Raw genomic sequence first — 22,016 nt, 5'->3', positions numbered from 1 at the left:
TGTAATTCACCTTCACTTTCACTGAGGATAGCAATGTCATCAGCGAATAGAATCATGGATCTTCTTTCACCTGAATTTTAAGCCCGTTCTTGAAACTTTCATTTTATTTCCATCACTGCTTCTTCAATGTACATATTGAACAGCACCGCCACCACTGCCTCTCCAGTCCCTTCCGCAGATCCGAATGGGGAACTATTCTGGAACCTATTGCCAATGGAGAGATCATCATGATTCTTTTTCGAATACAGCTCACATGTACTGCGGATACGCGTTATGTATCTTTAATGCAGTGCTTTTCATTATCTTCTGCGTCCTCATGACAACCATGAGGTGAACCGAAAGGTGCTATGAATGGAGGCCACACTATGAAACTATCATACACATAACTTCCTAAATGTAGTAGATTTAAGGCCAGGTGATTCAAGCGTGCTCTCCTCGAAATCCCTATAAAAAATATGGCCACCAAGGGAGACAGATGGCTGCCCATGGCAGCGCCGTCAGTCTGTCCCAATATTCTTGTGTGAACATAAAATATATGGAGAAAAGAGCACGCAAAAACAAAGTAGTGATGTCCGCCTGACACTTTTTGCCAATTAGTGCGAAAGAATGTGCGAGACGGGAGGGGGGGGGGGGGGGTTCCCTCGTAAAAACTCACATCATCACATCAAAACTAACCAAACGGTCAGAACTGCTTAGACAGAGACCTCACTCTCTCTATTGATAAAGTCAGCTAAGTTGCGGATGTGATGTGGGCTTTTTCCCACCAATGGTTTTAACAAGGAAGCGAGATGTTTTAAAACATCATATCTAGGCGCTCCAATGTTGTTCACTATTGGACTTAATGGAAAACATTCCATACGGATTTGGTGGCACAGAGCCATGCGGTCTTGATGATCTCTTAAGGTCAGTAGGAGTAATTTAATAGTGCAGACGTTTCCTGTTGCACGCGTCCTGTAGGATCGTAATCGATCCTCCTATAGGTTCAAATGGCTCTGAGCACTATGGGACTTAACTACAGTGGTCATCAGTCCCCTAGACTTAGAACTACTTAAACATAACTAACCTAAGGACATCACACACATCCATGCCCGAGGCAGGATTCGAACCTGCGACCGTAGCGGTCGCGCGGTTCCGGACTGTAGCGCCTAGAACCGCTCGGCCACTCCGACCGGCCCCTCCTATAGGTAGTGTCGCTTAGTAGACCATACATCATATCGTCATACACACTACGAGATAGCAAAACGGTTGCATTACATTTGTATGTAGTTCTAGATTAGTGTCCTCTCGTAGATTTCGTAGTGCAAGCACTTCTCCAGCGTTTACGTTATTACGTCTAGGAGGAGCCATCAACAGACCCCGGCTAGTTTCACTTCTTTTCCGCAGCATCCGAAGGCAGCGCTGTAGGTGTAGGTGCAAAATTGAATCCCTTGCTTACTACAGCTTCGCTTCGTCAAAAATTTTCTCCTTGAAATTGATAACGAAACATCCTGCAGTTATCTGTTGAGGCGACGACAGCTGTGCCAACAGATGATCAAATTTTGACATCAGACGAAAGCTTTCATATCCAGTCAAACTTGGTCGAAATTACTGCAACACCCTAATCCCATGATAGGGGAGAGAGATGTGCTGAAACCTTTAGATATAACTGTTACAACACTTCGTCTTGTATAACAAACCCTCTCTTTGACTATAGTCTTACTAGCCTTCTCGGTAAACTACCGTGTAGCGGCGATCTTGATAAAATGCGCCACACTGCAAAATTTTGGCATTATACAGTGGTCCCGAATTTTCAATAAACATGTTAAATAACTTAATAGTTTCGCTCCCTTGCCACGTAGCTTGTCCAAACTTCGAACAAAGGAAACCATATCCTCTCCGTAAGGGCCTCTGACGTGAATTTTAAAATTTTCACTGCGAATTGAATGTTCGAACAAATTTCAGGCTTTAGTCGGTCGTCGTTTAGACTGGGCATCTGCCAGTCATCTTCAGGTAAGTCATTGAAGACTGACAGGGGCTTGCACCGTTCTGCCCTATACAGCGAGAAGAGGGCGCTTGAATCAGCTGCCATTCAATCAACTAGGTAATCAAAAGTATCCGGACACATACGTTTTTCATATTAGGTGCAGCGTACTGCCACCTACTGCGAGCACTCCATATCAGCAACCGCAGTAGTCATTAGACATCGTGAGAGAGCAGAATGGGGCGCTCTGTGGAACTCACAGACTTCGAACGTGGTCAGGTGATTGGGTCACACGTCTGCACGGGAGATCTCTACACGTCTAAACATCCCGAGGTCCACTGTTTCGGATGTGAAAATGCTAAGTGAGACGTACCACGCAAAAGTGTTCTGGTCGAATTGTCTGACAGAGACTGCCGTCAGTTGAAGAGGGTCATAATGTGTAATAGGCACACATCTATAAAGACCATCACACAGGAATTCCAAACTGCATTAGGATCCACTGCAAGTACTATGACAGTTAGACGGGAGGTGAAAAAACTTGGATATCCTGGTCAAGCGGCTGCTCATAAGCCACACTTCACGCCGGTCAATACCAAACGACGCCTCACTTGGTGTAAGGAGCGTAAACGTTGGACGACTGTGTGGCAATCCGATGGCAGGGTGTGTGTATGGTGAATGCCCGGTGAACGTCATCTACCAGCGTGTGTAGTGCCAACAGTAAAATTCGTAGGCGGTCGTGTTATGGTGTGGTCTTAATCGAGGGGGCTTGCACCCCTTGTTTTGCGTGGCACTATCGCAGCACAGGCCTACACTGATGTTTTAAGCAACTTCTTGCTTCCCGCTGTTGAAGAGCAATTCCGGGATGGCGACTGCATCTTTCAACACGATCGGGCACCTGTTCATAATGTACGGCCTGTGGCGGAGTGGTTACACGACAATTACATCCCTGTAATGGACTGGCCTGCACAGAATCATGACCAAAATCCTACATAACACCTTTGGGATGCTTTGGAACGCCGACTTCGTGCCACACCTCACCGACTGACGTCGATACTTCTCTTCAGCACAGCACTCCGTGAAGAATGGGCTGCCATTCCCCAAGAAACCTTCCAGCAACTGACTGAATGCATGCCTGTGAGACTGGAAGCTGTCATCACGGCTAACGGTAGGATAATACCATATTGAATTCCAGCATTACCGATGGAAGGTGCCACTGACTTGTAACTTTTCAGCCAGGTGTCCAGATTTGATGGCATAGTGTATGTTTTATCCCTGTGTGGACTATACTTCCATACAGTGGCCTCATGCAGAAGGTAAAGTGACGGAGATCTTGCACTACATTCGATCCTTCATGGAGGTAGAGAAAGGTGGTTGTCTTCCTTTCTTGGATGTCTTTGTTACAAAAAGAATGGTGGCTCTCTGGAGCATTCAATTTAGCGTAAGCCAACTCGTACTTCAGATCGATTCCGTATTTACGGTTTCCGGTAGTTTCTGACACTGTACCACACAAATGGCTTGCAGTGAAATTGCATGCCTATGGAATATCGGCTGAGTTACGTGACTGGATTTGCGATTTCCTGCTAGAGAGGTCACAGTTCATAGTAACTTACGGAAAGTCATCGAGTAAAACAGAAGTCATTTCTGGCTTTCTCCAAGGTAGTGTTATAGGCCCTTCGCTGTTCCTTATTCTGAGACAATCTTAGCAGCCACTCTCACAGCCGTCTTAGGTTCTTTGCAGATGGCGCTGTCGTTTATCGACTAATAATGTCATCAGAAGAGCAATACAAATATCAAAACGATTTAGAAAAGATATCTGAGTGGTGCGAAATTTGGAACATGACTTTAAATCACGAAAAGGGTGAGGTCTTACACGTGAGTGCAAAAAGAAACGTCTGTTACGCGACAAATCAATCGAATCTAAGGGCCGTAAACTCAACTAAATACCTCGGAATTACAATCACTAACAACTTAAATTGGAATGAACACATAGAAAATATTGTGGGGAGGGCAAACCAATGGGAGGTAACGGGCGATTTATGGCGCCCTGGAAATATTATGTGTTCGGACGGGGCAGGCGCACAGGACGCTTGTCTAAGCCGCGACCCGGCAGCAAATGGTTCAAATGGCTCTGAGAACTATGGGACTTCACTTCTGAGGTCATCTGTCATCTAAAACTGGGAATTACCTAAGGACATCACACATATCCATCCCCTAGACACGATTCGAACCTGCGACCGTAGTGGTCGCGCGGTTCCAGACTGTAGCGCCTAGAACCGCTCGGCCACTCTGGCCGGCGACCCGGCAGCAACCACGTGGTGCCGGACGTTGCCGATGCAAGAGGGGTCCAGTTCGACCTCGTTGCTGGGTATTCCATGGTGGCGCTGTGTCAATGAAAGACACTTGTATGGCGAGTGTGCCAAAGATGGCGGACATTGTGAAACCATAATGACAGATATTACATAGTTCGTATAGAAATTAATAGTAGCCAGATGAATCATGATACCTCAAAAAGAAACATGTACATTAGTATTATTTTCATGGCGATTCTGATGGTGTGATCAGATTTTCAACATGTTTATTAGTTTTAGTATCTGACGGTAAATTATACAAGTAACACCCAGCATCGAATTTCCTAGATTCAAACGCTTCATCATACTTAGTCGATCGATGTGTCTTCAGAATTAGTGTAAACCTAAATTGGTTTAAATTACCGGCATGTAACTTGAATAGTACCTGAGTTATTGGAGGTCAAAGTGGCCGATTGCTATCGATGGCGTCAGGTCGTAAGTACTCCACAGTTACACGAAAAAACGGTAGCAGCATGCTTATAAATATATTTATTCATCTATGTCTTTGTTTATATCCGATATATACTATAAATATTTACTGTGTTATAGAAAGCACAGACACATTAGGCTAGTGACCTATCTTTTGTGATTCTTGAGTTTCTCCCGGCGTATTTGATAATCAAAATATCCACGGGTGTACTGCCCGCCTACAGTGTCCAACGGGCACAATATTTCGGCGATCATACATGTTGCCATCATCAGGTGAACTGACGGACTGAGCTCCTGTGAACGTGCCGGCACGGAGATCCGTACGCTATGGCTGCTCAGAAGGAACTGGGTTCGGTCGCAGCGGCGGCCGATTTAACACCAGAGGCACACTCGACTGATGTATCCGAGCAAGTCGGCGGTCGCTGAACATTGTTTGTCGGAAAATCACGCTATGGAGTATGACCACAAGAGGATTCTGGTACATATGTCGAGATACTGGGACAGTGTTGTTAGAGAGGCCATCGAAATTCGCACCAATGACGACCTCATAAACCGTGACTGTGGCTATAATCTTAGCAAGGCTTGGGAACCAGCGATTGAGTTAATTAAGAGTAAATCAAGCTAATGTATAGTTGTGACGACCACGGCAGACAGAGCCATCACTCCGACTTCATCTCAGACGCCGTCGCAATCTGTTTTACTGCGCGACCGTGGCGAGGGGCGCGGACAGCGGAGGGAGCACTCCGCGGGCGGAGGGTATTTAAATCGGCCGCCGCCGCGACCGAACCCAGTTCCCTCTGAGCAGCGATAGCGTACGGATCTCCGTGCCGGCACGTTCACAGGAGCTCAGTCCGTCAGTTCACCTGATGATGGCGACATGTATGATCGCCGAAATATTGTGCCCGTTGGACTCTGTAGACTGGCAGTACACCCGTGGATATTTTGATGACATATCTTTTGTTCTATCTCTCTGATATATGTTTATTTAATTTGTTTATGTACCTAATAATGTCTGTCAGAGCGTGTTTATGGTGCAGCCGTAGGAATATTTATATAATTTCAAGTTATTTAAATGTAAATCAAGTACTAAGAATGTGTTTCATTACATTTGTGTGGGTGCGTTGGCATGTAGACATGGCTCGAGCACTGTAGCCAACCACAGCGCTCGTGAATGGGGAGACGAGATGGAAGCGAGTTCGGGTGAAGAGTGCTGGGAGTACGGGACAGGACGCTGGAGTCTTGGACAGTACGGAAATGGACGAACAGTCGCGAGAGAGACTTGGAGAGTGTGGAGCGGTTTGCGCATGGTCACAGAGGATACAAATACTTCGGAGTGCCGACTTGTGCTCTTGTGACATTTCCGTCGATTCTACAGTGAAGACGTAGTGTGCGTTTAGAAGCGAATATCTCGTGAGTTATGTTGTTGCTCGTAACTAATTACGGGCAGTAGGAATCTATTGTTTCCCTGTTATTCAACTTATATTTTATTTAATTGCTGGAACATCGACACCAATAAGTGTTTTGCAGAAATATACCGCATTCTCAAAAGTAATACTACTATCGTACTCATTGAGGCGCAGTGCTGTATAACGATCCTGCCTTGGAGGCGGTTAAGTGGGAAATGTGTCTCAGAGCTGTATAGTAACAGATGGTGACGCGAGACTGGACGCGCACGTAGTTTATGTATCAGCCGATAGAGGACAATATTGGATAGGGGGACTGTGATTTTAGTTTCGATTGTGCCCACAAGAGTGCACTAAAGTAATAGAATGTTTTTCATAAACCGTTCTAGTATTTTCGTAAAGTGTTATTTTGTCTTTTGGTGGATGTAAAATGTTATAAATGTGTTTTAGCAGTATGAGTGATGCGTGAGTGTGGTGTAGGGTTAATATGAAGATAATTGTTTAACGAATTATGTAGTAGGATTTAGTGTGGGAATATTTCGAGGCAGTATGGATATTGACAAAGGGGATTTTTGTAGAACAGATTTGTAAAGTAAGTTTATGGTAAAGAGAAAGTTAATTCAGATATTAATAACAATAGTAAATAACTTTATGCATAAACAAAACTTCAGCGTATTAAATAATTATGTCGGTTAGGTTTACTATATTGCGATTGGTTATTAATGAAAAGCGCGGATTGACGCGGGAGAATGTTGTATTGCTGTTGGCTATTGAGTAAACTGACCAATGGTAAAGCAATATTCTCCGCGCACTTTCTCCGCTGGTGGAGAAGACTTAGAGTATTCTAGAGAGGAGTCGGACCCTGGCCGTGAAACAGTTCGGACGTGTGTAGCAGTAGTTCCGATGGAAACGATAAGTTGCCGGATCTAGCAGTGTTTCATACATCAAAAGTGTGGTGAAGTGACGGCATAATTATTCCTATGGGCGTGTAGAAATTTTGGAATTTTTAAGTGAATTTTGTGACGAGAAAAGACATACATTCCACGTGGCGTATTGAGCAGGTCGGTGGCTAAAAACTGTGACTGCATTTGGTACCGACAGACTTAATATTTGGCGAGCATTCTCAATCAAAAACAATCAGTATTTTTGTTGCTATTACGTTTTCGGGAAATGCAACACCATAAACTTGCTAATGTGAGTGAAAGGGATTGTGAGTGACTGTGTTAAGACTAGTACGGGCTTGGCAGTGATACTTGTTCACCTAAGTTTCAGAATATATTAAATGAGGACAAAATTTCCAACCTTGCATTTCTTGTGAAAACTTTCTCCCGAAACGTAGATTAGTGACTTTAGTTGCAGCCTGGATCACGTCGAAGTACAGTAGGTTTCACTCGGCTTCCCTACTGATGATCTGCTGAGACAATGTTCACAGGTAGGTGCAGGTTCGTCGTAAAGGGACGGAAAGAACCGCGCCGCAGCAACATAATTTAAAGTCGTTGAAAGAGTACTTACAGATTTTATTTAATTGCAATTTTTCATTTATAAATTTCTGTATTAATTGGAAATTGCCGAGTGATAGGAACCTTCGACCATTCGATTCATATGTGTATTCATTTTGTATACTGTAGATTCAGCAGTATTTGGCTTGTAATCTGGCAACTACGTATCCCAACCCCTAGACAACGTAACCAGCCAAAACTTTTAGTATTCCAACGTTGAGTCAGAGGGTACGTAGTTGAGAGCCACACTAACATCATTTCATTTCATTTATTATTGTTTGAAAGCCCCCAATTGGAGGCTCGTCCGGGATTTGTACCCTGCAAAGTGGTAATTCCTTTGCTCTCTGTTATTCAGCATACTATGCGAAATGTAAAAGCCTTTGCAAAACCAGTAGAGGTTTCTGTAGCGTGAACCTCTCACAAAACACAATGTGAGATCAGTTTTTCTCGCGAGTAGGTTTCTGGACGTTGTGAAATTACCCATTAATTTTCACAACCGACACATGCTATCGATAGAGGTCCTAATCCATCAAGTTAAAGGCAATTTACATGGCTGCTCAGAGTCTAAATAAGTCGAGTGCAGGTAACAGTAGCGGTTAACGCGTTTAACGGACAGCGGTATCGGAGAGGGTTGGAACACGTGGTAACCGGCCGCAGCTACAGTTACGTCGGGCGACTTCTCCAGTGGCGGACGCAGCCCACCAGCATTACGGCGGCAGGGTCTCCGAATACCCCAGGGCAGTCATTAATGTCGTCTTCCACTACAACCGACGAATTAACCATGCCAGAGGGAACCATCTCAGATCAGATAAGTGCCTGCGCAAATAGAGAGATAGTGTTTGTTTCTGAATTCCTGCTCCACTTATAGATCTCGCAGATACAAAACGGTCACCTAGTATGTGTAATTCTGAAAACGGAAGTGAGCCGGTTACTCCGAAATCAAAGCGCGAAAGTGTAACTAATAGGAATTCAGGCAGGGGGAATCAATGTGGGGAAGATATGATGTTTCAGATAATGTAAATGACCCAGGGCTTGGGAAATAATATGAATACAATGGCAAATACAATTCAAACAGTTACGGATGCAATTCGGACTGATATAGGTACAATGCGAACTGAAATAGCTTCCGCTGAGAAAGAGGAAGTGGAAAACATTATCGATAAACTTGAAAACGTAATTGATGATAAATTAAAATGTGTCCGTGTGAATATGGGGAATATTGCAGACGAAGCTGTAATTCTAAAATCTAAAATCGAATCCGTTGAAATGGATCTTGGGGAAAAAATGGATAAGATGCAGACGAAAATTGGGGGCAAGGTAAGCAACTGTATAAAAGCGCAAGATTCTCATAAAAGCGATAAAAATTTACCAATTAGTGACATTGCCAATCGTGTAGGTGAAGGGGAGAAAGAAGTGAGCAAAATTATAGATAAAAAGAATCCTGTAATTCTAAAATCTAAAATCGAATCCGTTGAAATGGATCTTGGGGAAAAAATGGATAAGATGCAGACGAAAATTGAGGACAAGGTAAGCAACTGTATAAAAGCGCAAGATTCTCATAAAAGCGATATAAATTTGCCAATTAGTGACATTGCCAATTGTGTAGGTGAAGGGGAGAAAGAAGTGAGCAAAATTATAGATAAAAAGAGTCCTGTAATTCTAAAATCTAAAATCGAATCCGTTGAAATGGATCTTGGGGAAAAAATGGATAAGATGCAGACGAAAATTGGGGGCAAGGTAAGCAACTGTATAAAAGCGCAAGATTCTCATAAAAGCGATATAAATTCACCAATTAGTGACATTGCCAATTGTGTAGGTGAAGGGGAGAAAGAAGTGAGCAAAATTATAGATAAAAAGAGTCCTGTAATTCTAAAATCTAAAATCGAATCCGTTGAAATGGATCTTGGGGAAAAAATGGATAAGATGCAGACGAAAATTGGGGGCAAGGTAAGCAACTGTATAAAAGCGCTGGATTCTCATAAAAGCGATATAAATTTACCAATTAGTGACATTGCCAATTGTGTAGGTGAAGGGAAGAAAGAAGTGAGCAAAATTATAGATAAAAAGAGTCTTGTAACACTAGCGAAAATGAATTTAAAAAACAAATGCAACAGATAAAAATTGTTTTAAATTTGTTAGCCTCCCAACAGGCTAAGGCGGTTATAAATATCCTTTGGGCTAATACCGGATCTGTGAAATGTTACACACTTGACGGAAATTATCATGATAAAAAGGCGATTACCCGAAGATCTGCAGTGGGATCCTGTCCATAGTCCATGTGATTCCGTGGACGAATTTCTAGAATTTGTAGAACAATTAGAGAGGGCTTTGAAGTTCAAACCTCAGAGCAAACCGGGCGGTAGTTATCAAAATGGAAAGCTAGATAGTCATCGCCCAAAATAATAATCGTGAGAGAAATCAAAGGAATTCTCAGGGAGGTAGTACCCGGAATGAGCAGAATGGTCGGAGAACGAACAGGAGTGATAACTTCCGTGAACGGGATCCGAGTAAAGAACGCAGATTTGAAGGTAGAATTTCGTGCGAAGTGCAATCGTGTAACAACCGGTATGGAAACTTATGTTCGCCACATCTCAGGTTCAAATGGTTCAAATGGCTCTGAGCACTATGGGACTTAACTTCTGAGGCTATCAGTCGCCTAGAACGTAGAACTACTTAAACCTAACTAACGTAAGGACATCACACACACCCAGGCCCGAGGCAGGGTTCGAACCTGCGGTCGTAGCGGTCGCGCGGTTCCAGACTGTAGCGCCTAGAACCGCTCGGCCAACTCGGCAGGCTACATCTCAGGTCTGGGGACGGCAATCTAAACAGGCGATGAAAAGGACTGGAGATCATGGTGATGGTAGAAATGTTGATAGTTTTGGAGAAAATCAACAAATATGTCATATGGTGTATGTTAAAGAGGAAGGCTATATAGGTAGCTCTTTCAATAAAAGCAGGCGCGAATGGCGGAAGAATAGATTTGTGAGAGATTTAAGTAAAAGTAATGGGAATAAATCTGCGGGGAATGATGTAAGTTGTGAATGTGTAGTGAGTGTGTGAATGGTGATGACTGGAAAGAATCAGAGGTTCAAAAAGAAGTTGAAGAGGAGACGAATTTTGTGAAAGCAAATCGTGTGGAGAGCTCTGAAGAGGTATTAGCAAATAGTAGCAATTGCGGTAAGGAAGATGTTGTAGTAACAAGTATTTGTGAGACGGTGGAAAGCGTCGATGTTAGTGAAGGTGGCGTAGCTTTGGTCTCGCCAGCTGCGACTGTGTTTCGGCGGAAAGCGTCAAGGTTATTAAGGGAGGCTTAGGAATGGTCTCGCCAGGAGTTGAAGATAAAAAAGTATCTGCACAACTAGATGATTCCTGTTTAAACGAACAGAGTAATGATAATTTATGTAATGATGTAAAAGGTACTGGTATTGATACTTCTGAGGAAGGAATTTAGGCGTTTGTAGTCACAAATGAAGAAGAATCGAAACTTATTGACGAATGTGTGAATCTAAAACGTTTGTCAGAGTGTGAAAGTGAGAATTCGTGTAAAATAGGATGGGGGTTAATCTGGATGAAAGGTGTGTAGAAATGGCAGCGTGTGCCGATTTTTGTACGATCACAGCGGAATATAGAAAGGCTGGCAGTCACAAAATTGTACGGTAAGGTAGCAGCAAATTTGTGTAATGTAGCGTCGGAGGATAAAGTTGTGTGCGATTCACGTAAAGGTAATTGGTCGACAAAGGAAAGTAAGGTTTCTGGTGTGAATTTTTGCAGTCATTTAAATGGTGGATCAGCATATAAGGATGCTGAGACGAATATTTATGTAGATGATGGCTTAGGCATCAATGTATTATTTCAGGAAGATAAAGTGTTTAACAGTGAATTGATGTATAATTTTGTTGAAGCTGCAAGTTTCGATGTTTTGGAGGGGGAAAACAGTGAAGTTGTGCATGCTGTGGGTAGTGAATCGGCGAAATGTGTGGAAGAACTAACCGAAAATTTAGAGAGAGCTGAAGTAAATACTGTGGTTGGGGATAGTCTGTGTAATGAAGTTTGTACGAATTGGTATATGAAGGAGGAGTATGATTATAGTGAGACTGATTGACGTTGGTACGGTAGAACGATACGATCGTTGCTGCTGCATATGTAGAAACGAGAGAAGTTTAAAATTGCTAAGGGTATGTAGAGAAAGGGTAGAAACAAACAGCTGCTCTAATTTGTAATTAGTGGTAGTAATTTTGGAAGGATAATTTATATGTTTAACTTGGAGATTCATTAGTAATTTGTTACTTTATTATGGTACTGTTAAGTGTGTAAAAGGGGGAAGTTTAGGCACTGAGAGTGCGTAGAGGTCAGAGATCTCGTGATGCTAAGTAAAATATGTATTCATTTGTGCTTTTTATAAGAGTGTGGCAAAGAATTTAGCGGTCAATTTGAAGGGCATTAAAACTGTAATTTTATGTACACTCATTTTTTGGTGCATGGAGGTAGGAAGGATTTATTAAAATCAATTAAATAGAACTTATGGGAATTTGAGCTTACTGTGATTCAGTTGTTTGCCTTGTGACTTAGTTCCTAAAGTATCGTTTCCACTGGAGGGAATCTTTAACGAGGATCCTGGGTGGGTTTGTGAAATGGTTTGTTGATGGGTTTCTACTTCTGGTTTTCATTATAGACGGATTTGTCACGATAAACGGTGGAACACGGAATTCAGAGGCAGACACGATTTCTACGAAGCACTTGTTCAAAAGACTGATGTGAGCTGATCAATACTTCGTTCGAAATTTCGTGTGATCGTGTGTAGTGCGACAGAAAAAGATTGTTCAAGAAGGCGCCTTAGCGCTGGGTGAGTGGCACAAGAAGTGGTTACAAAATCCCACATAAGAGAAACTGCACTTAAAAATTTTATTTCTTGTCCAAAAAAATTGCATGCAGTTATTTATTTAATATGCCGTTTCGTTCATAATTTGTGTTAGTTTAAATTTATTTGGAAATTCATACTTCGTTATGCATCACTGTAATGCAGGCATTTAATTAATATTCCGTTTCAATGACTATTAATGTTAGTTTAAGTTTATTTCGAAATTCATGCTGCTCCCACACCACTACAAAAATGTTGTAAATACTATTGGACTGACGTTTGGCCGCTGGTGGCCGAGCGGTTATAGGCGCTTCAGTCTGGAACCGCGCGACCGCTACGGTCGCAGGTTCGAATCCTGCCTCGGGCATGGATGTGTGTGATGTCCTTAGGGTAGTTAGGTTTAAGTAGTTCTAAGTTCTAGGGCACTGATGGCCTCAGAAGTTAAGTCCCGTAGTGCTCAGAACCCTTTGAGCCAAATACCATCTTTGGAAAGCATCACAACGTTTCCGGCGCTGGACTGGAATTCCGAGCTAACAGTGAAACTCTGAGAAAAAAAATTCTACTTATGGTATTTGATTTTAGTTTGTACCAAAATAAAAGAGTCGGTAGGTGCATACAAAAGAACAGATTAGCAAAGAGAGCATGCTACATTAGTCTTTTTACGAAAAATTAAGCATCGGAATTAATGAAGTGAATAGTTTGTTTAGACGAACTTGTGCACAGTACACTGTGATAAATGTTACAAAGCGACAGTGTACGACGTGTACTGTCAAACAAACTGCACTGTGTCGTTTCGTGACAATATCTCTTCAACGGTTGTAACACAAAAACATCGGAATATCGTGAAGAACTGAAGAGAAAAAAATATAAACACGTACAAACAAAAGTAAACCAAATAAAAAATTCTGGGTACGTAGGCAAGTCATTATAAAACACAAAGCTTCTAATTTGCCGACGTTTCGACCGACTTTCCTGCTGCCCCCTTCATGTAGATTAACCGCAAAGTCGTTCGTAGCTTCGGAAATTTAGTTGCTTTAGTGTTTTATAATGACATAGTTAAGAACCCAAAAGCGTTTTACTCAGAATAACACTGACCGTGGAATCCTACGAACCTATAGAAGAAAAGCCGGAGTTCTGACATTAATTAAGGAACACAAAATCTCTCCGGTTCACCCACTGAGAAACTCTTGCAAGAAAGTGGTTACTTTCCTACAACTGCCGTGCTATCTGGCACTACATACAGAAATGGAGTGGAACCGAGTAAAGATTAAGATCCGTACATGTATGCGTCATGCATCTCCCTTGCTATTGTGAGAAAATAACGGATGTTGTTTTTGGCACTAAACTGACCATCGTGTGTCAGTTAGCCTGATGCAAGCCTTTCGATGTAAAACGCTACTTTAGCAACTTACGGTACAGTATTCAAGCAGCTCATCTGTAGACCTAAGGAGAACGAGTGAATCTCCTCCCATAACGCTGCACCAGAGAAAAAAAATTAGGTGGACATTACTCATTGTATAAAGAACTGTAGTACAGTACTCAGTTTCAGTATCAAGGTGTTAGCTTGTTTACACTGATGTGCCATTATGTTGTAGCGTTGAAACGTTATGAAACTACACCGTCCACTCACGTTTAGGTGACCAGCACATGTCGTATGTAGCCCGTCAGCGTGCAGTAACCATTCACAGGCAGTGTGAGGTGCCGGGGCTAGCAGTGTATTTAACACTAAATTCCTCTAGAATCTTCATATGGAAAGGATGCTCTAACCTCCCCTTTTCTAACTCCGACTTTTGCTATTACACATGGATTAAGAAGAAACGCGAAATGACTCTAATCGACCCAGCAAGTGGAGTAGAAAAGAGTTTGGCTCCTGCAATAATTTAATATGATAGAAATTAATTTGATAAATAAGTTTCATTAACGTGGTGAGAAATGAAAGGACTGCTCTACCGATCTACAGAATGTAAGTTCTGTCCAAAATAAAAATTTGATTTATTATGACTAAATGCAAAATAATAAACACAACACATGAAACATTTACATTACGTGAAATCGAATACTCAATTAAATACTGTTGAAGGTGCAGTTGTCCGTAAACTTGCTTGTGAAGTTTATGACCAAGTGGCATGCAGAGACAATTTCTTGCAACTCAAATCTTAAGAGAAGCACCAATCCAACCCAACATTAATTGCTGAACCGTAGTGAGAACTCAGACAATGAACACCCAAGACAGAACCACATTAGAAAAGACGGGAACAGGCGCGCTCTGCTGAGCGCTGATTATCACAGAGCAAAATTCCCTAATCTACAGCTGCTGCGGACATACATTACCAAGATGTCTTCTTAAATGCAAGGACACGATCTGGCGTACCGGAAGCGACGGGTTGTTGCTTCGACGTCCAGTCGCGGTGATGATACTGCCGCAAGTATAGCCCAAAACAAATTATCCTGGTCTGGTTGTTCCAGACTAAAAACTTCCTATCAATACAAATGCGCCTCTGAGGGAGACGAAGAAGGCTCGCCACACAATCACTGACGGTACAGTGATTGATTTTAACGAGCGAAGTCACACAGTAACTCCGATACAGTCAACTATAGCCAAAACTACTCAAGACGGACAAGATAGGCCACTTGTACGCAGAACGCGCAATGGCAAACTGTGCTCGAAAAGTTACAATTAAATGAAAGTCTATTAGACAGCCAACGGAAGGCAGGCTGTCCAGAGCAGCGAGAGCTCCGTCTTGTAACCTACTCCGACCGAAAGGCGAGAGCCGACTCTCTCAAGAGCACCCTTACAAGCTGAGCACAGAACGTTCCCGCCCCCACGACAGTGGTCACGGTTAAACGTTCCAATCATAAACTCTAAAACCGGAGGAAAGTTCCACTCTACTGCTGACGCACTACTATTCCATAAATGGAGATACTTGCCGCCAATTTCTGCGCCGGCTTTGCTACGTCACGGAGCCATCCCCTAAGCAAGCCAAGCCGTAATTTGCGCGCCAAGACTACCTGGGAACACAAGTCGTTCCCACGCTTCTCTGGTAGCCCGCCAGAAAGTGTTTCCACTAAGTTTCTGCGAAGTAATGGAATCTCCAGCCAAGCCGCTCCGTCAGGCCCCTGAGGGCGTATCGCCCTAGCTCTTATGACAATGTCGGCGTCTGGAAAGCATCCATTCGGGTCCCTCACACCCGTCAGCTTAACCCTATCAAGTTCAGCAGAACCCGCCTGTCACCGGACCACCCGGGTGACGAGAGACGCTGCATGGGAAGTCCGCGTGTGAAGGAATAGCGACTTTTCACCTCGTGCAATTGAAAATCGAAATACTCAGAGTAAGATAGAAATATGAGAGGGGGCTCATGCCACCTCTCAGCAGCAGGAGGTAGTGCTGGCAGTGGAGGGTATACAAAGCGTGTTCGGGGACACGGAAAACTATGCAGTCGTTATTGAAATGCGGAAATGGGGCGATTATCCGCAGCTGGCGTCCAGATGAGCCAGGTGGTTACAAACAGTAGCTAGCTGCTGAACGTCCGCTCAGAAAACGATGCTGTGTACGTGCCTCTGCAGAAGGCGTCTGGTCCATGAAGGCTGGAATTTGCACGCCAGTAGCGCAAATGGACCCTTTCAAATGAATCACTTTTTTGTGCTCCATCAGACAGATCGCCATTCTCACATGCAGGGTATGACGTCTGAAAGCAAACAGCCTGCTACAATTGTCGGAAGGATCCAGCCCGGAGGAGAGGGCATTATGGCCTGTGGAATGTTTTCGTGGCATTCCCTGCCTGAACTGGTCATTGAGAAAGGTACAACCGATGAATCCACGCATGCCTCTATCTTTGGAGACCACGTTCACGCCTACATTAAGATTTTCTTCCTTCATCGCGGTATAATCTACCATCAATGCAATGCAACATCTCACATAGCTCGCTACTGAGTACGTGCGTGGTTCAGAGAGACCCAGGATGAGTTTACCAGGCCACCAGATTCACCGGATTTACTCCTAAAACCGTCGTGAATCTGTGGCACTACCATCGATCGGGCTGTTCGGAACAAGGGAAACTAGCGCAGCTTACTGCAACACTGGATTTGGTGTAACTTTACATCGCTATCCGTACCTTCCAGAACCTCAATGACTCTCTTTATGCACGTTTCACCGTGGGCAGCTCTGCAATGGTGGTTATTCGGGCTTTTGACATTTGGTCACATTTATGGGACTGGCCAGCGTAGAAATGACATGGTGCACGGCAAAGACACTGTTTGATGACTGCTGGAGGAGAGATAATTTTGCAGATGAGGAAAATACATGAAAATTAGGCGTTGTGGATGCATACAAAAAGTGTGCATTATCATATACGACTAAAACAGTAGACGACGAATCAATATACACAGCTGTGGAGAGTAGGGACACCACTGGGGAAGTAAGTTTTGCGGACACTAGAAGGGAAGTTTAACGAGCAGGCAACATGTGATACTTTATATGTGATGTTTCTATTCTTGTTCTATAGGGGGACATAATTTAAGGTGCATGCAGCTGTGCAGTGTGTTAAAAGGACTGGAGTGTACGCTGTAAGTGCCTCCGCTACCTGGTATTCCGGTGCAAACACAACGGTTTTACCAGTCTGGGCCGTTTCCCAGCTCGCTTCGCCAAGCGAACCACTGTAAATAAGGATCAAAAGCCTCGTTTTGACCCGTGTCGAAGGGTTATAATTATCATTACTCGCCTACCGATAGTCAGTGCCTGTGCCAATCCAATTACTGTCATAAATCTCTCAGTTATGTCAACGGGTTGGAAAACTTGAGTGGCAGTCACAAAACCTACACAAACTGGTTTCTAGTCCCTCACGCCGATACAACCTTCCCGAAAAGAGACGGAGTAACATTCTCATTTCAGAAATGAGAAGAACAAACACAACACCTCTTCACTTCAATCTTTTATTGAAGTAAAACTTAATTATCTGTCTTTTGATTAACTTCTCCAATTACACCTTATTCTTTCTACACCTCCAACTACCTGATGGTTCAAGATGGTGCCACGTGGTCTCTTGCTCCAGGGTATATGTACTCGCAATGAACTGTAACACTGGCTTGATAAGAGATAAGCTGATTCCTACGTCCGCACACTGGCATGTACTTGTGTCCTCCGTGTCAGGAAAGATTGGAGATTTTTCCTCACTTATCACTGATGGCCAATCACTACCGATTCCTAAAGTACATCCCTCTGTCCCAGAGGGCACGAAAACGCCTCGTACTGCCTACAAGGTCTGTCGGTTGACTCAAAGAGCTCAAAAAACACACCACTAAAATGTATTCTGGCTTTCAAGCTAATCAGCCACCCGAGCAGAATGTATGCAGTCCCGTTTGAGATACCCCGTTAATGTTGTTAGTATTGCTTTTCAGGTTCTCGTTACAGGCGAGAGTTACGAACGATCTTCGCGAAAGGGTAGTTAGAAAACTCCGGCTATCCTGCATAAACGATTCGGCCCTCAAAATAGCAATGTCGTCCCAGACCATCACCAATTCATCAACATTAATAGAAGTCAGGTCCAATATCTCCAAGCTCGTGGACGGACCCTGTCCCTCGGATTTCCGGGCATAGGCCGCTTCGTTCAGAATAGTATCAAGCACTAGTAGACAAGTGCTTCTAGGAAATGATTGGTACAAGTTCTGCATTCACTCTAGAGACTGCAACGAATTCCCATCTGGCGTAAAGCAATTAGGCGTCACTCACCCGACACTCTGACTGCCGTGTTCTCAAGCGATATTCTGCGAGCCGTGGATGAACGACAACAGGTAGGCCCTATTCCCAGATTTTTGGAAAGCGTGTGACACAGTGGCCCACTGGATACTGATAACGAAGGTCCAAAAGGGCTGAACACATGGATCAGATCGCTAGATATGTGATTAATAGGGCACAGTACAGCGTTCTGGTCGGCGAGTGTTCGTCAGGGACAAAGGTATCGCCGCGAGTACCACAGAGAACTGTCGCAGGACAGTACGACAGATAGAGTGCGCAACAATCTGCAGTGGTGTGCTGACGTCGCTGCAGTGTACGGGAAAGTGACGTTGTTGAGTCACCTTCGGAGGACTTGGACACAATTTATACTTTGTGTGATAAAACTATGCTATAAGTAAAGCTGGATAATTAAAAAGCAAATGAGCAAGTAAAACATTCTATAATGTTGAAATACAGACTGAGCGCTGTGCTCCTGCACAGTCACGTCGATTAACCATCGCAATACCAACTGGGTGTAATACCTTTTGAGAACATTGTAATCCAGTCTTCTACATTATATATTAAAATTTTCAAAATTTATTTATTGTTTTTAATCATTTCTTACACCAGGGCCTGTAATTATTTTGAATTTTGCAGTAAAACGTAATGAAAAACTGAAGGTTTGGTAGTGATTGTGACTTTCCGCAGCAAATGCTATTTACACGTTTTAAGGTTCGGGTCCCTGTTTACACGTCCTACAGTAGTATATTGTGAGTAAAACTTAACGACTGTAAAAGATATTTTTGATAGTGGTCATGAAGTACCTCTCATTCTCTGTAGAAATTATGAAAATGTGTTGATACTGCTAAGACTGTGTTAAAACATATTCTCAGTTTCAGGACCATACTTATACATCATGACCGATTTGAAAAATATTTCGGGAATAAAAGATAAGAACAATTGAAGAAGTTAGTCATTTTAAAATTCTCTACCGTGGGCACAAAATAAGCCCCCGCTCCGCACCCATCCCCCTTTATTGTGTACTGAAAATGCGTCGGTATTGCTTTTGTTAAATTTCTAGTTGTAACTTTGAAGAGCGACAAGAGATGAATCGAACGCGCAAAGTTTTCCAGAAATCGAATCACCGATTTCTGTTTGTTGGGAGGATTCTAGTAAAGTGTCGTTTATGTGCAAAAGAGACAGCGTACACTTGTGTGACCTATTCTTGAATACTGCTCCAGTGTTTCGAATCTCCACCATATCGGATTAAATGAAGGATCAAACCAGTTCAGGAGTGATGATAGACTTTTGACTGGTAAATTCGAACAACGTGCGAGTACACAGAAAAGCTATGTGAAATGAAGTGGGAACACAGTAAGATTCGATTATCCGGATCTCAATTATACGGATTCCCGATCATTAGGATTGTCAACCCCGACCAAGACGTCAGTATTTTCTAGTCTGTGCACTATGCGCCTGCATCCCGCGTGGCAAGCGAACGCGAGTAAATGCAAGAAGATGAAACAGAAGAAAATGTAGATGCAGGAAATGATGTAGGACCATCTCATGCGGAACCATTTCAAGCCCTGGAAACGGCTTTAAATGGTTCGAAAAAGACACAACGAGTTTATTACAATTAAAACGAATATTTATGTAGCAGTAATAAAGAGGAAAAATTGTTTACGTCAAATGATCATTGCCGAATATTTTAAGGAAAATTTGACTGCAGTGACTGTCCTACGTGAGTTACGTTCGGTTTTTCATGAATAAGGTTGCAGTATTTTAGTAATTTTAAGAAAATAAATTTTTTTAGTTTTAGTAAGTTTATTCTTTTTTCTTGTTTTAAATAGACACCAAACATTATGTATTACCGCTAGAAAGATAACCATATGACAACTTACCTAAAAGATAACCACAGGTAGGCGACACAGATTATCTTTGTAGAACTAATAATACAAAAATCGCTTTTCTTCACGAATTCAGTTATCCAGATTTTTGATTATCCGAATGACTTATGACAACAATTAGTCCGATTAAGCGACTTTCCAGGACACATGAAGAGAAAATGTTCTTTTCGCAAACGACCGTTAAAAAACTTTAGAGAACTGGCATTTGCGATTGACTGCGGGATAATTCTAATCAAAGTAAATTTCGGATAAGGACCGCGGGAATATGAGAGAGGAAACATCCGCTCGTAAGGAAGTACAAAAAGAGTTCTTTTTTTTCATTTTTCATGTAGAGTAGGGTAGGGAACGAATATAATCGAGAGTGCGTAAGATGCCTGACAACTCGTAGTGGTTTTTCCTGCTGTCTAGTCCGAAGCGCTAACGGCTGCAGGCTAAAACGGTAGCCAAGTACAGAGCTGGGAAAAATACTGAGGCGGTGATATAGAGACGTTTACAGAATCGTGCTACGGTGTAGGCTGAGATGGGCCTGAGAAGCTGCCATGCACAGCCCACTTCAGGTGTCAAGAATCACAGGAAATGTTTTCGCAATTGTAAATGTGAACCACCGTCGGCTGTGTATTGGAATGACGACAGTGGAAATTTGTGCCAGGCTGGGGCTCGAAACTTGATTTCTCGTTTTACGCGAGCGGTGGTCTTCATCGCTTCGGACAGCCAAAAGATGTTCAAATGTGTGTGAAATCTTATGGGACTTAACTGCTAAGGTCATCAGTCCCTAAGCTTACACACTACTTAACCTAAATTATCCTAAGCACAAACACACACACTCATGCCCGAGGGAGGACTCGAACCTCCGCCGGGACCAACCGCACAGTCTGTGACTGCAGCGCCCTAGACCGCTCGGCTAATCCCGCGCGGCTACGGATAGCCGTGCATAAACTACGGACACACTCAAACTTTCATATGTCATCTTCCATGTGTTACAACTTGCAGTCTCACGTTTAGTATATTCCCGACCAGGAAGAGTATATTTACTGATAGTTGAGGGCCAGGTATTGGCTAATAAGCACGGATTAGGAGCGCCTGTGTTATTAAGAAATACGAGGCGATGTTCCTTTGACACGCATGCATGCCTGAAGGAACATTATATCATACTTCTTAATAATGCAGTCGCTGCTATTTCTTATTTCAGGTCAAGGGTCATTTACACCGCTTTCAGCACAGCAGCGGTAGAACAAGCCCTCCGCCAGAGGCAGTGTGTTGGCTTGTGGAGTATGTATGGAGATGGAGATGTTGTTTTAGGAACATACTGACCTTGGAATCGCTGTCGTCCCTCCTGGTTGTGTAGTCGGCAGCTGCTGGCGAGGCTGCGGCTGTCGGCGCTGCCGTCGGCGTCTTCCACGGCACTGTGCTGTGCCCTGCGGCGCCGCGCTACGCGCTTCCGTGCGTGTGTGGGGAGAGCGTGCATCGGGCCGCGGCACGCCACGCAATGGGGGCGTGGAGAGCAGAGCGGGTCATCTCCAGCCAGCGGCAAGGTACGAGGCGGCAGGGCTCTCACTCACTGCCTTCTCACGAGGAATCCCTCGAGTGCGATGTCTTAAAAGTCCAGTGATGCTTACGGCATTCGACGACCCAAATATTGGTCTGCTATGCAACAACAATATTGGCTGCTAAAGGCAACAGGGAGCAGTACTGGAGGTATCCAATGGCGAGCACAGCACTAGCCTACGGAGTGTCGTTGACCTGCTTAGTCGACGAGTAACTAACAACTGTGCTACTGTGTTAGTGGTGTTAATACAAAGCAGAGCAATGACAACGGTAAACAAAGCAAACATTCCATTATGTTTACGCAAGAGTTGCCGAAGACGGAATTTGGTCAGAAAGGAACCCAAGGAATTTCAC

The 22,016-nt window shown here is 43.4% G+C and overlaps 1 protein-coding gene across 1 annotated transcript in view; it reads right to left on the bottom strand.

Moving 5' to 3' along the window:
* The window catches only part of LOC126284403 (uncharacterized), a 297,854-nt gene extending 276,344 nt beyond the window's left edge, over window positions 1–21,510 (bottom strand). Inside the window, exon 1 of the mRNA XM_049983308.1 lies at window positions 21,429–21,510. The gene's annotated coding sequence lies outside the window, so the exon portion shown is untranslated. The remainder of the gene's footprint in view (window positions 1–21,428) is intronic.
* Between the last annotated feature and the right edge of the window lie 506 nt (window positions 21,511–22,016).

This window comes from Schistocerca gregaria, chromosome 8 (genome assembly GCF_023897955.1).
Source record: "Schistocerca gregaria isolate iqSchGreg1 chromosome 8, iqSchGreg1.2, whole genome shotgun sequence".
NCBI classification, from domain to species: domain Eukaryota; kingdom Metazoa; phylum Arthropoda; class Insecta; order Orthoptera; family Acrididae; genus Schistocerca; species Schistocerca gregaria.
Note: the sequence above shows the minus strand (reverse complement) of the source record. Positions and strands in the feature narration are given on the sequence as shown.